Source organism: Rhinolophus sinicus, linkage group LG16 (genome assembly GCF_036562045.2).
Source record: "Rhinolophus sinicus isolate RSC01 linkage group LG16, ASM3656204v1, whole genome shotgun sequence".
NCBI classification, from domain to species: domain Eukaryota; kingdom Metazoa; phylum Chordata; class Mammalia; order Chiroptera; family Rhinolophidae; genus Rhinolophus; species Rhinolophus sinicus.
This window is the reverse complement of record NC_133765.1, coordinates 3,785,659-3,799,072: the sequence shown is the minus strand read 5'-3', so window position 1 is coordinate 3,799,072 and position 13,414 is coordinate 3,785,659.

Here is a 13,414-nt window from a genome sequence, read left to right as displayed (position 1 = left end):
CTTTTCTGGCTTGCACTTCTATGTCATCTTTTCTTTTGCCTAACCCGATGGTCCTGCAGTCAATGTAAGAAAGAAGGCCTCCAATGACTTTACACATCTTAGCCGTGTAACATCCCACAGGCAGGCTCCCTCCAGATTGGGGCCATTTGCTCCTTTATCTCCACTCCTTTCAAACAGAGTCACTTCTACATAGCCGGTGCCATCAATTTGCAGGATGCCCCAAGTCGAGCCATACATCCTTCCACTTTAAAGCACCTCACTATTGGCCACAGCCTTTATGGGCCTGTGAGCTGTGCCAGACATTCAGTTGCCAGACACACATGGATTTGGGTAGGCACCCACCGGCGGCACAGGCCAGGCAGCCAGGTAAGCATGACTAACCCTGGCATGCCATGTCTCCCCACGCGCCCTGATTGGTCCTGCGATGTCTGTGGCCCACATTTCTAGGGGACACCCTAGACCAAGTTGTGGGAGATGAATTGCAAAGGGATGCCTTTCTGTTCTTCCTCCCATCCCCATGGGCAATCAGCTCTCACGCGCCTTCACCCCCTGGATTACATCTTGAAACACTGGGACAAATTTGACCCTCAGACTGAAAAAATGGCACCTGGTCTTTTGTTCTGAGGTTTGGCCTCAATACAAGTTAGAAGATAGAGAAACCTGGCCTCCTGAGGGAAGTAACTATAATACTATCTTACAGTTAGATTTATTTTGTAAAAGAGATGGCCAGATGTGCCAGGTTTCTAGAAACTCTCACTGGGGACATAAAAAAGAGAACTAAATTGATAGTTCAGAAAAAAAAGGGGAGCTCCACCCATCTCCTAATTCACTTATAAACAGGAATGCCTGAGGCTGAGGTAACTGAAGGAAAAAAGTGGCACTTTTAAAACCCAGCAGCTGGGCCGGCCCGGTGACTCAGGTGGTTGGAGCTCCGTGCGCCTAACGCCGAAGGCTGCCGGTTCAATTCCCACATGGGCCAGTGGGGTCTCAACCACAAGGTTGCCGGTTCCGATTCCTTGACTCCCACAAGGGATGGTGGGCTGCGTCCCCTGCAACTAAATTGAGCACAGCACCTTGAGCTGAGCTGCCGCTGAGCACCTGGATGGCTCAGTTGATTGGAGCGAGTCCTCTCCACCACAGGGTTACGGTTGCCGGTTCCACTCCTGCAAGGGGTGGTGGGCTACGCCCCCTGCAACAAGGGCAACTAGACCTGGAGCTGAGCTGCGCCCTCCACAACTAAGATTGAAAGGACAACAACTTGACTTGGAAAAAGCCCTGGAAGTACACACTGTCCCCCAATAAACTCCTGTTCTCCTTCCCCAATAAAAAATATATATATATATATTTAAAAAATTAAAAAATGAAATAAAACCCAGCAGCTAATTCTCAAGCCAGACCCCTCCCCTTCACTCCACTACTGTAGTTCTAAGTCCTGCAGGGACACTCGCAGTGAGATTCATTGTAAGGGAAATAACCTCTAGGCTGGAGTCCCAGAGTACTAACATTCTAAATAAGCCTATTTTTAAAATTTTATTAACAGATAAAACATTTCAGTAATAATATAGTGTGGATGTTTAGAGAATTTTTCTCACCATCTGTTGGTAACTTAAAATTTCAGTTTTGCTAAGTTGTGCTAAACGATAAAAATTATTAAATATCTGGGTATTTCAAAAAAACAAAATGCTGAGGTGTGAATTATTAGGTAGGTCTAAGTTCATCTATTTCTGGCTTCTTGTCACAGAAATGTTAAGAGGTAAATTAAGATCTGTTAATAAATATACCTTACATTTTATTACAAAAGCTTATGCTTTTGAAGGTTGCCAAATATATCCCTGCATTTGCCAGTAGTAATGCTAATTGCTTGCTTTTGGTTGTCAGTAAAAATTAAGGTTCTGAAGGTTATAGATTGTAATATGGAAGAAAATGGTGTGTATTTTCAAGGAAGGTATAAGGTATGGAAATGCACTTTGAAGGTACTAAAAGAAAGCATTTTGTCCTAAAGATGGTTATTTCTAACTGAGTGAAAAGAGACAAACTAAGAGGGACTGGGGAAGTTGAAGGTTTGTGAGAAGTTTTGAGAGTTTTGTACATAGTTAAATTAAATGTAATTAAGTAAATTTAAATCTCAAAAGTAAGCTGGTACTAAATAAGAGTTAAGTTTTCTCTATTTACCAAGATAAAGTTGTTAGACTGTTGGTCTGCTACTCATATTATGAAAAAGTTTCCTGCCTATAAAAACAAAGAATATATATGTCACCGAAATAATTTTCTATGTTTTATGTTTTCTCAATCAGGTCCTTGGTTACTCAAAAATTAAATCTAAAAACTAAGTTTTCCTAATAGTTAAGTAAACTTTTATATTTTAGAACTGCTAGAGTTCATGTGCCTTCCTCAGTATCAGCTACAGGCCAATACAAGGGAGCTGAGCCTAATATTTTCCCCTAACTGGCAGGGAATTCTAATGGTTCTGATCCACTGTCATCCCTGATTAAGAGGCTCAGATCCCAGAAATGACCAGGAATTTGTTTAAATGTCTTTAACAACCAAGACAGAAAAATGAGGAATAAAGGAACAGTGAGACCAGAGCATAAGACCAGAGACAGGCCAGACTTCTGGCCACAGTTACAGACAACCCAGGGCTGACGTCACCTCAAGGCACCCCAAAAGCCCCAGAAGAGGAAACACCAGATAAAGGAGCCTACTCTGGATATGCAAGACCAGAACACTGGAGTAAGGACTGTCCTAATCCTCCAAAACAGCCATGCCCCTGTACAGACTAAAGGGCACTAGAGGAAGGAGTATCCCTGGCTCTGAAGGGAGCGGGGACAAATTCCCTCCCCAAAAATGGCTGTCATCACTGTTGGGCCTGAAGTTCCTAGCGGCTCCCAAGCTGTTCTCATCACAAGGGATAAAACTGTGGGTGACCCTGACGTGGTAAGCCTATTAATTTCCTAATTGATATAGAAGCTATTTATTCGGTCTCAACTGCTCACTCTGGACCTTTTTCCTCTGAAAACTGCTTGGTTGTAAAGATAAAGACAGCCCGCAAATTTGGGCTAATTTTACTCAGCCTGTTCCTTATCATTGGTCTATACCTTAAAGAAAATGTAAAATAAATTAATTAAAAAGGACTCTAGAAAAGGTTTTATCAAAAGACCTCGAAGCCCTGGCTTTAACTGCTGCCCATTGCTTTAGATTCTAACCTAAATTCTGTTATTTCCTATGTTACCTTAAGAAGTTCAACAGTCACTTCAGAAATATAAGGAGCCCTCTCCAATTGACATGTTACTGTCCGTGGAGTAACAGGCAAGCCAACTGCTGCATGTGGGGCAACCTAATGTTCTCCCATTCATTCTTAATTATGTCAGAAAGCCCTACTCCAATTTTAGGAAGAGACATTATGATGGCAATCAGAACTATTGTTCTCCTAGCCCCTGGAAGTATTCCTAGCTGCCGCCCAGTAGTAGAAGCCAACATCAACCCTGATGTTTGGGCATCACAAGGGACAATTGGCTTAACAGCCACTCCAGTCCACATTCATCTGAAGGACCCCACTCTATTCCTCACCAGAAGTAATACCCTCTAAAACCTGAGGTACGGAAAAGACTAATCCCTATCATTAACAACCTCAAACGACAAGGGCTCCTTAGAGAATGCAACACCCCCATCTTAGGTGTTCCCAAACCCAATGGAGAATGGAGACTGGTTCAAGACCTCCGGGCCATCAACGAGGCGAGCAGTCATTCCTCTACACCCTGTAGTTCCAGATCCTTATACACTCCTAGCCCAAGTACCTGAAACAGCCAAATGACTCATGGCTAGATTTAGAGGATGCCTTTTTCTGTATACCCGTGCAACCTGACTCACAATATCTCTTTGCCTTTGAGGACCCTGAAAGCCAGATTTCACAGCTTACCTGGACGGTCCTCCTGCAGGTGTTTAGAGATAGCCCGCACCTCTTTAGACAGGCCCTCTATAAGGACCTGTCAGATCTTTTTCTATAACAGCTGTACTCTTTTACAATATGTTGATGGTCTTTTATTGTGTGCGCCATCTGAAGACCTCATCAGCGGAGGCACCTCTGCTCTTCTAAATTTTCTAACCTCTAAGGGTTACAAGGTTTCCGAGGCCAAGGCCCAAATGTGTCAGATATCTGTCGGATACCTTGGGCTAATTATCTCTGAAGGGACTAGAGCCCTAGGGGAGGACAGAGTTCGTCCCATCTCCACGTATCCCCTACATAGGACCCTGAAACAATTAAGGGACTTCCTAGGAATTACCGGCTACTGCTGCCTATGGATCCCGGGATACGGAGAAATGGCCCGTCCCCTCTACCAATTAATTAAAGATACTCAAACTGCAAATACTCATCTGTTACTTTGGAGTTCAGAGGCAGAACAAGCTTTTAGCCTTTTAAAACAAGCACTGTTAAATGCTCCAGCCTTAAGTCTTCCCACTGGACAATCCTTTCAGAGAGAAAAGAAATGGCTTTAGGAGTCCTAACGCAACCCAGGGGACCCTCACAGCAGCCAGTGGGCTATCTAAGTAAGGAACTTACCTCCAGCTGTAGCTGTGGCTGCTCTCCTAGTTCACAAAGCCACCAAGCTCACAATGGGGCAAGACTTAACTGTTTTCACCCCACACCACATTCAAGGGCTTTTAAATGCTGATAATAGTCACTGGCTCATTGATAGCCACCTCCTGCGTATCAGGCCCTCTTGTTAAAAGGTCCTATAATCCAAATATGGACCTGCTCCACCCTTAATCCTGCCACCTTCCTCCCAGAGACTGAAGAAGAATTAACTCATGACTGCCAACAAGTTTTAATACAAACCTATGCTGCCAGAGCAGATTTACAAGAAACACCCCTAGCCAACCCAGACTGGATGCTCTTCATTGATGGGAGCTCTTTTTTTAAAAATGGAGACTTGTTCACCCCCACTGAACAAGTCTATATCCTTATCTCTTTTTGTAGTACCTGCTATAACCACTGCTTTAAGTGTAAAGATTAGTCAAATAGCCTGCTCAATAACAAAGGCCCTCAACGCTACCTCACAGACTATCCATGCCATGAGACAAGAGTTAGGACAGGTCAGAGAAACAGTTCTCAAAAACAGAGTTGCCATAGATTATCTACTTCTCAAGCACAATCAAGGATGTAAAAGTTTAAAGGGTTATGCTGTTTCAATCTCTCTGATAATTCACAGTTAATTGAAGATAATGTTCAACAAATTTGTAATATAGTTTCCAATATTAAACTAAAAACAAGATTATTTAGTCTAGATTTTTCCTTCCTTACTTCCTGGCTTCCCAGTTTAGCAGGACTTAAAGAAGCTTTCCTCATTTTTCTTTTATCCATTATTATAGGTATTACTTCATGCTTTGGCCTACAATGTGTCTCAGCTTACAGACTACCCACTGGTTAGCTGTGATGGCCTACAAGACAACAACCTCACCTGCATTTGTGTATCTACCAGGGACCCTTAGATAGACCTCTGGACAAGCCCTAGCTGTAGGTCTCTCTCTGCCCCTCCTCAGCCTGAAGTAGCCAGAGCAGTCATCGCCCCTATTCCCTAATAGCAGTTAGGGTTACATCTTCAGAGGGGAGATTGAGACAGGTTAGTTAGCATGTTATTAGGTAAACAGAGAGGTCCCTGGTGGAATAAACAAAAGGCTGTCATATCCTGAAATTCCACGTTCTAGATTGTCTCCTTCACTCCAGGACAAAGATAAAAGAATGCGCCGTGTGTTAATAAATTATCCCGTAAATCCCTTTTGGCTGGACAAAGGAGCAGATCTGATAGATAAGAATGGGTTTATTAATCCCTTTAGGGTGGGCAAACAGGAAAAACCTGATAGACGAATTCCATTAGAAGATACCAGCTCCCTTTCCCAAGCAGGCAAGGGAAGGTATAAAAGTAAGAACTTTTCCTCAGTCACTGGGCAATCTGGTCGGGACCCTCTCAGAGAGCTGCGACTCTTTACTCTTTACTTTTAATTGTTGTGGAAAATGGCAGAGACCGAGAGACTCAAGCGCCATGCAGAGATCAGGGAGAGCACAGCTTTATTACGTCGGCGGGCTCAGCAGGATTGTTCCTAAAGACTGAGCACTTACTGGGGTCGGGGGCGCTTTCTTTTATAGGGTTAGGCCTCCGGGTTTGGGGGGGATTCACGCCATTGCTATAGCAGTGCTAGGGATTGGTTAAATCTGGCCGGGGTGCCGGGGAGGTCTGTCCCTAACAGCTGTGATTGCTCAATACTGTTTTGAAGGGAAAGTCTCTAACTGCTGTGCTCGCAGGAAACTGCTCCGATAAGATATCAGAGGAGGGAGGGGGACAGAAAGTTCCTAGTGGCTGTGCTCGCAGGAAAAAACCGTCCCAACATAATAAACTATCCTCTTTTACAACTCCTCACCTCTCCTTGGTCTGTGCTTCCATTTTTCAGTTTCACGAGACGTGATCCCAGGACAAAGAAAATATTCTACATCATATGTATGTTTGTAAGGGTGAAACTCAGGGAACAAATAACGTAGTTAGACTTAGCTAATTTGCAGTTTGATTCACCTCATAGCTCGCTATTTAGCCACCTGATATTTAGCTGTTTTCTCTTTAATGAGTCTGCTTTGTCCCCGTTCTTAAGACTGCATATACCTTGTTTATCTAATTAATCAGCAGAGCACTAACTTGGAAAGAACAATTTCTCAATTCTCAGATGCCTGGACACCAGGTAGCATGGTTGCAACTCCCTCGCAGTTTTGCTTATGACATAAAACACTCCAGTCTCAGCTACTGAGTTCGAGATAACATTATGAAGCAGACCAGGCCCTGGGAGGCAATTTCTCAGACCTGGACCCAGGAGGCCATTTCTCAGCTGTCAGCCCTGAAACTTACAGAACTAACTTCCACTTTTTTTGTTCTTTCCCCCACCTGCCTGCCTAACTTTAAGACCTTTTGATCATTCTTGGTTCAGGAAAGGTGTTTTTTTTCTGGACATTAGTCTGCCATTTTCTCTAGCTGCCAGCATCTAGAATAGAGAATGCTTTTCTCCTCACCAACCATTGTCACTCAAGTTTTTGGGCTCCAGGTGGCAAGTTGCACAAGACCTGAGTCTGGTAACATGTTTAGAGGAGGAAATTTTTTTCTTCTACCTTTCTTAGTTCTTTGGCTAGAATAATGATTTTAATTGACATAAGACAGATTAACAGGAAAAACACACACAAAAGTTTATTACCATGTATACATGGAGAGACTCAGAAAAGCTGAGTATAGCAAAAGCCTTCCCTGAAATAGCAAAAGCCTTCACTTAAATACCATCTTTAGCTAAAGACAAAAGAAGATATTGGAAGGCAAGTGGGTGGAGTCAGTTATGAGGCGTTATAAGCAAAAGCCCAGTAAACAGGGTAAGGATATTATGCAGAATTAAGCCCTTGTTTTCTGCATTGGTAAGAGTTTCTAGAGATAAATTTATCTCCCTCTTCCTGGGACAGCCAGGAAGACATCCTTAAAAATAGAGATTTCCCATATACATATAAATGTCTCTTATGAAAGGGTAATATTTACTCAATTTTAGAGCTTTTTGAATGTCTGCAGTTTCTTAAAAATAATCAGCCTAAAAAATCCTTATGCCAAAGAGATATATTATGGGGTGGCAAATTTTGCTCCCCTACATATGCTATAATGTAACATGAAAATATGTAATAATTAAATTATTGGATAATGTTTCTTCAAAATGGTAAGATAAAACTTTTTATGGTGAAAGATTAGTCAGTAAGATGGACCAGAGAAAAGTTTGATTTTACTAAAAGATGGGACTAGGCAATTTTGTTACAGATTTCTATTGTTATTTAAACAATTTTTTCAATAATTAATTTCTTAAATAAGAATAAATAAATCAATGAAAAGAGAAGTGTAACAAACTTTAGATGGAGAAAACACATCCCTAATCAGTTTAAGGAACCTAGATTTACAGAAAATAGTTGATAGATTTAGCACCACAATAAAGGTAAAACTTCTGCATGATAAAAGAAAGTATAATCAAAGTCAAATACAAATGATAGTGTAGGGAAAATATTTGCAACATCCATAACAGGAAAAAGTTAACATCTCCAATATTTTAAAAATATTTGCAACATCCATAACAGGAAAAAGCTAACATCTCCAATATTTTAAAACCACAAATTAATTAAAAATAAAAGACAACCTAATCAAAAATTTTACCTAGATGTACGAGGTACAAACAATATAGTGACTATTTAAATTAAAAAATTGTTACAGTAAAAGACACCTTGCCATTAATCCCCTTCAAAATACCCCTCCTCGCTTCAAACATGCTTATCCCATCATTCTTGCCACTTTCTGAAGCAGTTCTGGAAGTCCTCTTTCTTGAGTGTCTTTAGTTGCAGTCATGGCTCCCTTGATGTCCTGAATCATTTTGACTTTGGCGAAGAGCCAGAAGTCGCATGGTGGCAGATCCAGTGAATAAGGTATATGATGATACACCATAATGTTTTTATTTGACAGAAATTGCCCTATACCAGAAACGATGGAGGAGGACATGGAGCAGACATTGAAATAAAGCCTGATTGGGGCCCCCACGAAAGAGGCCTTTCAATGTCCCTGGCCTCGTCTCTCCCTGCCCTAGAACTTAACAATTTATCAACCCCTCCCTGTGCTTTGAGCTTGGAACGTCCCCTGTCCCAGTTCCTGAGTTTGGAATATCCCCAGTCCCAGTTCCCTAATTTAGATAATTACCCTGAAACTTACGCTTGCTTACTGATCCCAATACCCCTTGCTCACTAATCACAATCTTTATGGCTTAACATTCTTTCCAGGTTACTGTCATCACAGCTCCTGGTGTGATGACCATATTGGAGAGCCACATTGCCTGAGGGCAAGCTCTTGCAGACCCAGGAACCATCACATGGCCTCTGGAGGAATGTCCAGATTTTCCCTTAAATATCCCAGGCTGGTCTGAGAATGTTAAGGCAGTTTTTTGAGGTGTTAACCTGCTGCCTCCTCAGACCACCCGTACTCTGATAATAAATGCTTATTCTATCACCCAACTCCTGTGTTGGTCTATTGGCTAAGCAGCACAGGCAGCATGAACCCCGGACTCATTTGGCCTCCAGTTTCAGTTTCTGGTAACTCAGATGGGACAGCGTTGGGGCTCCTCTGGTAAGTCTTTCAGCTTGCAGAGGGTCTTGGGGGCTGCCTGGGACTGGGCACATTCCTTGGCGCAGTACCTACCTCTGGAAGCAGCTGTCAAGTGATTTTGCTCGCCGAGGTGGGGTTTGTGCCAAGGCCTGCCTGTCATGGACACCTTTTCTGCTCAGTTGGGATAGAATAATTGTTTGCTCTGTTTTCCTGCCTCTAGTTACTGGTTCCAGAAACAGGGCAGCCCCAGTGTGCACAGCTAGAGGATTTTGCACTCACCATCTGGGGCTCCTCTTTGAGGGCCGTCTGGGGGTAATACTGACCCATTGGTGCCAATAGGTAAGATTGCAATGTCCAGCAAGGCATAATACCCCCACCAGTAAGGGGCTATGGTTGCGAGCTTGCTTTGGTCTTGGAAGCACACTTGTGGTTGGCACTATGAAAGTCACCACACTTGGTTTCAGCCTTTGGGCATTGGGTGGTCTTAGGGCCACATTTGGTTTTTGATATTTGCCCACTGGCTGATTGTCTGACAGTCGACAGACCATGCATATGGAGAAAGACAATGTCACATCCCAATTTGGTGCCTGGCCAAGTCCAGTTTTAGATTTGGTATTGGGATCCGAAGTTAAGTTTTCTGGTTTTGTCTGTCCAATTCAGGGAATACTTGGATTTGTCTGTGTGTGTTTGTAAGTGTGTGTCAAGTGCAGCCGTATTTGTTCCAGCTCAATAATGGCATATAAGGTTTCAATCCCAACCAGGAGCCCATTGGGCAAAATATTAGGCCATTGGCAAAACTACAGCTATAAACTGTTGACCAAAAAGAAATTAATGTTTTATGACAGTACTGCTTGGCCAACGTGTATATTAGATTCTGGAGGTCCTGGTCGCTCAATAGTTCATTGAATTATTATACTATTTTGCAACTGGAATTGTTCTGTTAGAGGTCTGGGAAGTAGGATGAAATTTCTTATGTATAAGCCTTTATGATAGACTCTGAAAAGAAGGGAACTAAACTTATATTTCAGAGAAAAGGGGACTCCACCCATTTCCTAATCCAGTTATAACCAGGGATGCCTGAGGCTGAGATAACTGAAGGGAGAAAAAAAAAAAGAGACACTTTTAAAACCAAGCAGCTATTTCTCAAGCCATACCTCCCACCCCTTTTTCCAGCCTCTTTGAAATTAGAGGGGTAATTGTAAGATCTTAGGATCTCTCTGCAATTGCTAATAATTCTGTTTATATGTATATGATCTCTGTGTTTTTCTGTGTTTTATATATAATGTAGTGTATTTGCCTCTGGAGGGTTTTACCAGATTATATTCGATTGGCCTAAAGAAAAAGGATTAAAAGTTTATATAAATTTAAATAATAAAAAACTAACTCAAGTACTTTTCAGGATCACGTGATCTAAGAAAATATTTGATAGTAAGGCTGGTTTAACTTTTGGTTAAATAGATATTTTTTTAAAGATTATTAACATTAAATATGGTATCTTTTGTTTTACCTGGGTTTACAAAAATTATATTATCTCTGTTATAAAATTGTGAAGAAAATAGGTTGGGTAATAATTATCTTAGAAATCTCAAAAAACACACACACACACACACACAAAAAGAAATCTCATAGAGTTAAGAACTAATAAAATGTTGACTAAAATAAGGTTTTAGATGAAACTTTTCAGTAATAATTATATAGTGTGGATACTTGGATGTGTTTTCCCAGCTTCTGTTGTATTAGGCCATATTTAGGCGGGAACAGGAATCTTCTTATCTTAAAAGCCATCTTGTCTTGCTTTGTACCTTGTACCTGCCAGCTTGTGTTTGTGTTTGCCTTAGGCCTGGAGAAGCCGCCTGGAATGTAGAAACCATCTTATCCTGTCTTGCTTTGTACTTTGTCTCTGAGGGGCTTGTGATCAGCAGGCCTGGGTGGGCCTGGGTGGTCTAGACAGAGGCCTTGGGGCCAGGGTTTGGAGTTTGGTCATGCCCCAAAACCCTTTGTTGCTAGAGACAATGCTATGAAAAACCCCTGAAGCGCTGAAGGGGGAACAACCTTGTTTACCCCTCCTGTGAAACTCCAAACCCCTTTTTGCTCAGGGAGGTTATGGTCTTTTCTAGCCTGACATCCCGCAACTCAAACATGCCAAATAAATTCTAATAGAGTAATTTTGGTCTCCCGTGACTCATTCTTCCAGCGTGCCTAACATGTTGGTAACTTCAGTTTTACTAAGTTGTGTTAAATGATAAAAATTATTGAATACCCGGGTATTTCAAAATAACAAAATGCTGAAATATTAACTATTGGATGAGTTTGAGTTCACCTACTTTTTGGTTTCTTGTCACAGAGACTGAAAGATAACTCAAGATGTGTCAGTAAATGTGTTTTGTATTTTCTTGAAAATATAATTTTTAAAAATTGGTAGAGATATTGCTAACAAAAACTTGTACTTCTAAAGGTTGCAAGATGTGTTTATGGACTTGTTAATGGAAATACTACATACTTGGTTTTAGTTGTCAGTAAAAATTAAGGTACTGAAGGTTATGGATTATAATTAATATGAAAGGAAATGATGTGTGTTTTCAAGGAAGGCATAAGATATGGAAATACATTTTTGAAGGAACTGAAAGAAAATAGTTTGTCCTGTCAGGACGGTTTTTTCCTGCAGGCACAGCTAGGAGCTGTAAGAGACTGTTAGCATAAGAACTGCTACTTTAATGTTAAGATAGGGTTAACAGCCCTGAGCTTAAAATAACCTAATGGCCTAATTGTTAATTGCAGGATGTAGGCATAGAGACCAGATGTCTAGTAGCTTATCTGTAAACACTTTGAAACATAGCTCAACTTGTACTCCCTAAGCATAGCTCAACCTGTACTCCCTAAGCATAGCTCAACCTGTACTCCCTAAGACTATAAAAAATTACTAAATGCCTTAGCTATGTGAAAATTGTAGTTTAACTTGTACTCCCTAAAACTATAAAAAATTACTGAGTGCCTTAGAAACGATATAAAAACCCTTAGCTTTAAGGGCTAGGGGTCCTTGTTAAAACCCGCTGCGTTGGGCAGAGACGGGGACCCCAGCTAGCTGGAAATAAACCTCGCTGTGTGACTTGCATTATCGTGTGTGTTCTCTGTCTGTCTGAGGGGTGGACGATTCCAGGACTTAACAGGGCTCCATCCCCTCCTCTTCCCATACCTTATTATCAGAGATGTCTCCAGTGGGCACCATAGTTAGAGACCTCCCTGTCAAAACAATGTTGAGTGATCACAGCTGCTAGGGACAGACCTCCCCGGCACCCCGGCCAGATTTCCCCCCAACCCAGAGGCCTAACCCTATAAAACAAAGCGCCTGACCCCAGTAAGTCCTCAGTGTTTGGGAACAATCCCGCTGAGCCTGCCGGCGTAATAAAGCTGTGTTCTCCCTGATCACTGCGTGCTGCTTGAGTCCCTCGGTCCTCGCCACTTTTCCACAACAGTCCTAAGGATGGTTATTTCTGAATGAGTAAGAGAACACAAACAAAGAGGGACTGGGAAAGTTATAGAAGGTTTCTGGAAAAAAAAAAAAAAAAAAACCTTGAAAAAATTTTATATATGGTTAAGTTGAATGCAATTATTAAGTAAATTTAAATGTCAAAAGTAAGGTGGTACAAAATTAGTTAAGTTTTCTCTCTCTGATAAATAAAACAAAGTTTATTAGACTATTGGACTGCTACTGATATTATGAAAAAGTTTTCTGCCTGAATATCAAAGATTATATGTGTCATCAAAATAATTTTCTATGTTTTATATTGTCTTAATTGGGTCTTTAGTTACTCAAGAAAATTAAATCATTAAGTTTTACTAATAGATATGTAAACTTCTGTATTTTAAGATTGCTGGAGTTCATGTGTCCTCCTCAGTGTCAGATATAGGCCGGTGTAAGGAAGCGTGTTTTTCCCTAACCTGGTAAGGTATTAAAATGGTTCTGGCCCACTATTACCTTGCTGATAAAAAGGCTCAGATCCTAAAAGAAGGCCAGAGGATTTGCTTAAATGTCCTTAACAACTGAGATAGGAAAAACAAGGAAAGAAAGAAACAGTGAGACTATAGATGAGGCCAGACGCAAGCCAAATTGTTGGCTGTAGTTAATAGACAGGCCAAGGACAGGGCCACCTCAGGGCCACCTCAGCAGCCCCAGAAGAAGAAAAGGAGCCTGCTTTAGATGTGAAAGCCCAGGCCACTGGTGTAAGGAGTGTCCTAATCTTGCAAAGCAGGCATGCCTCTTG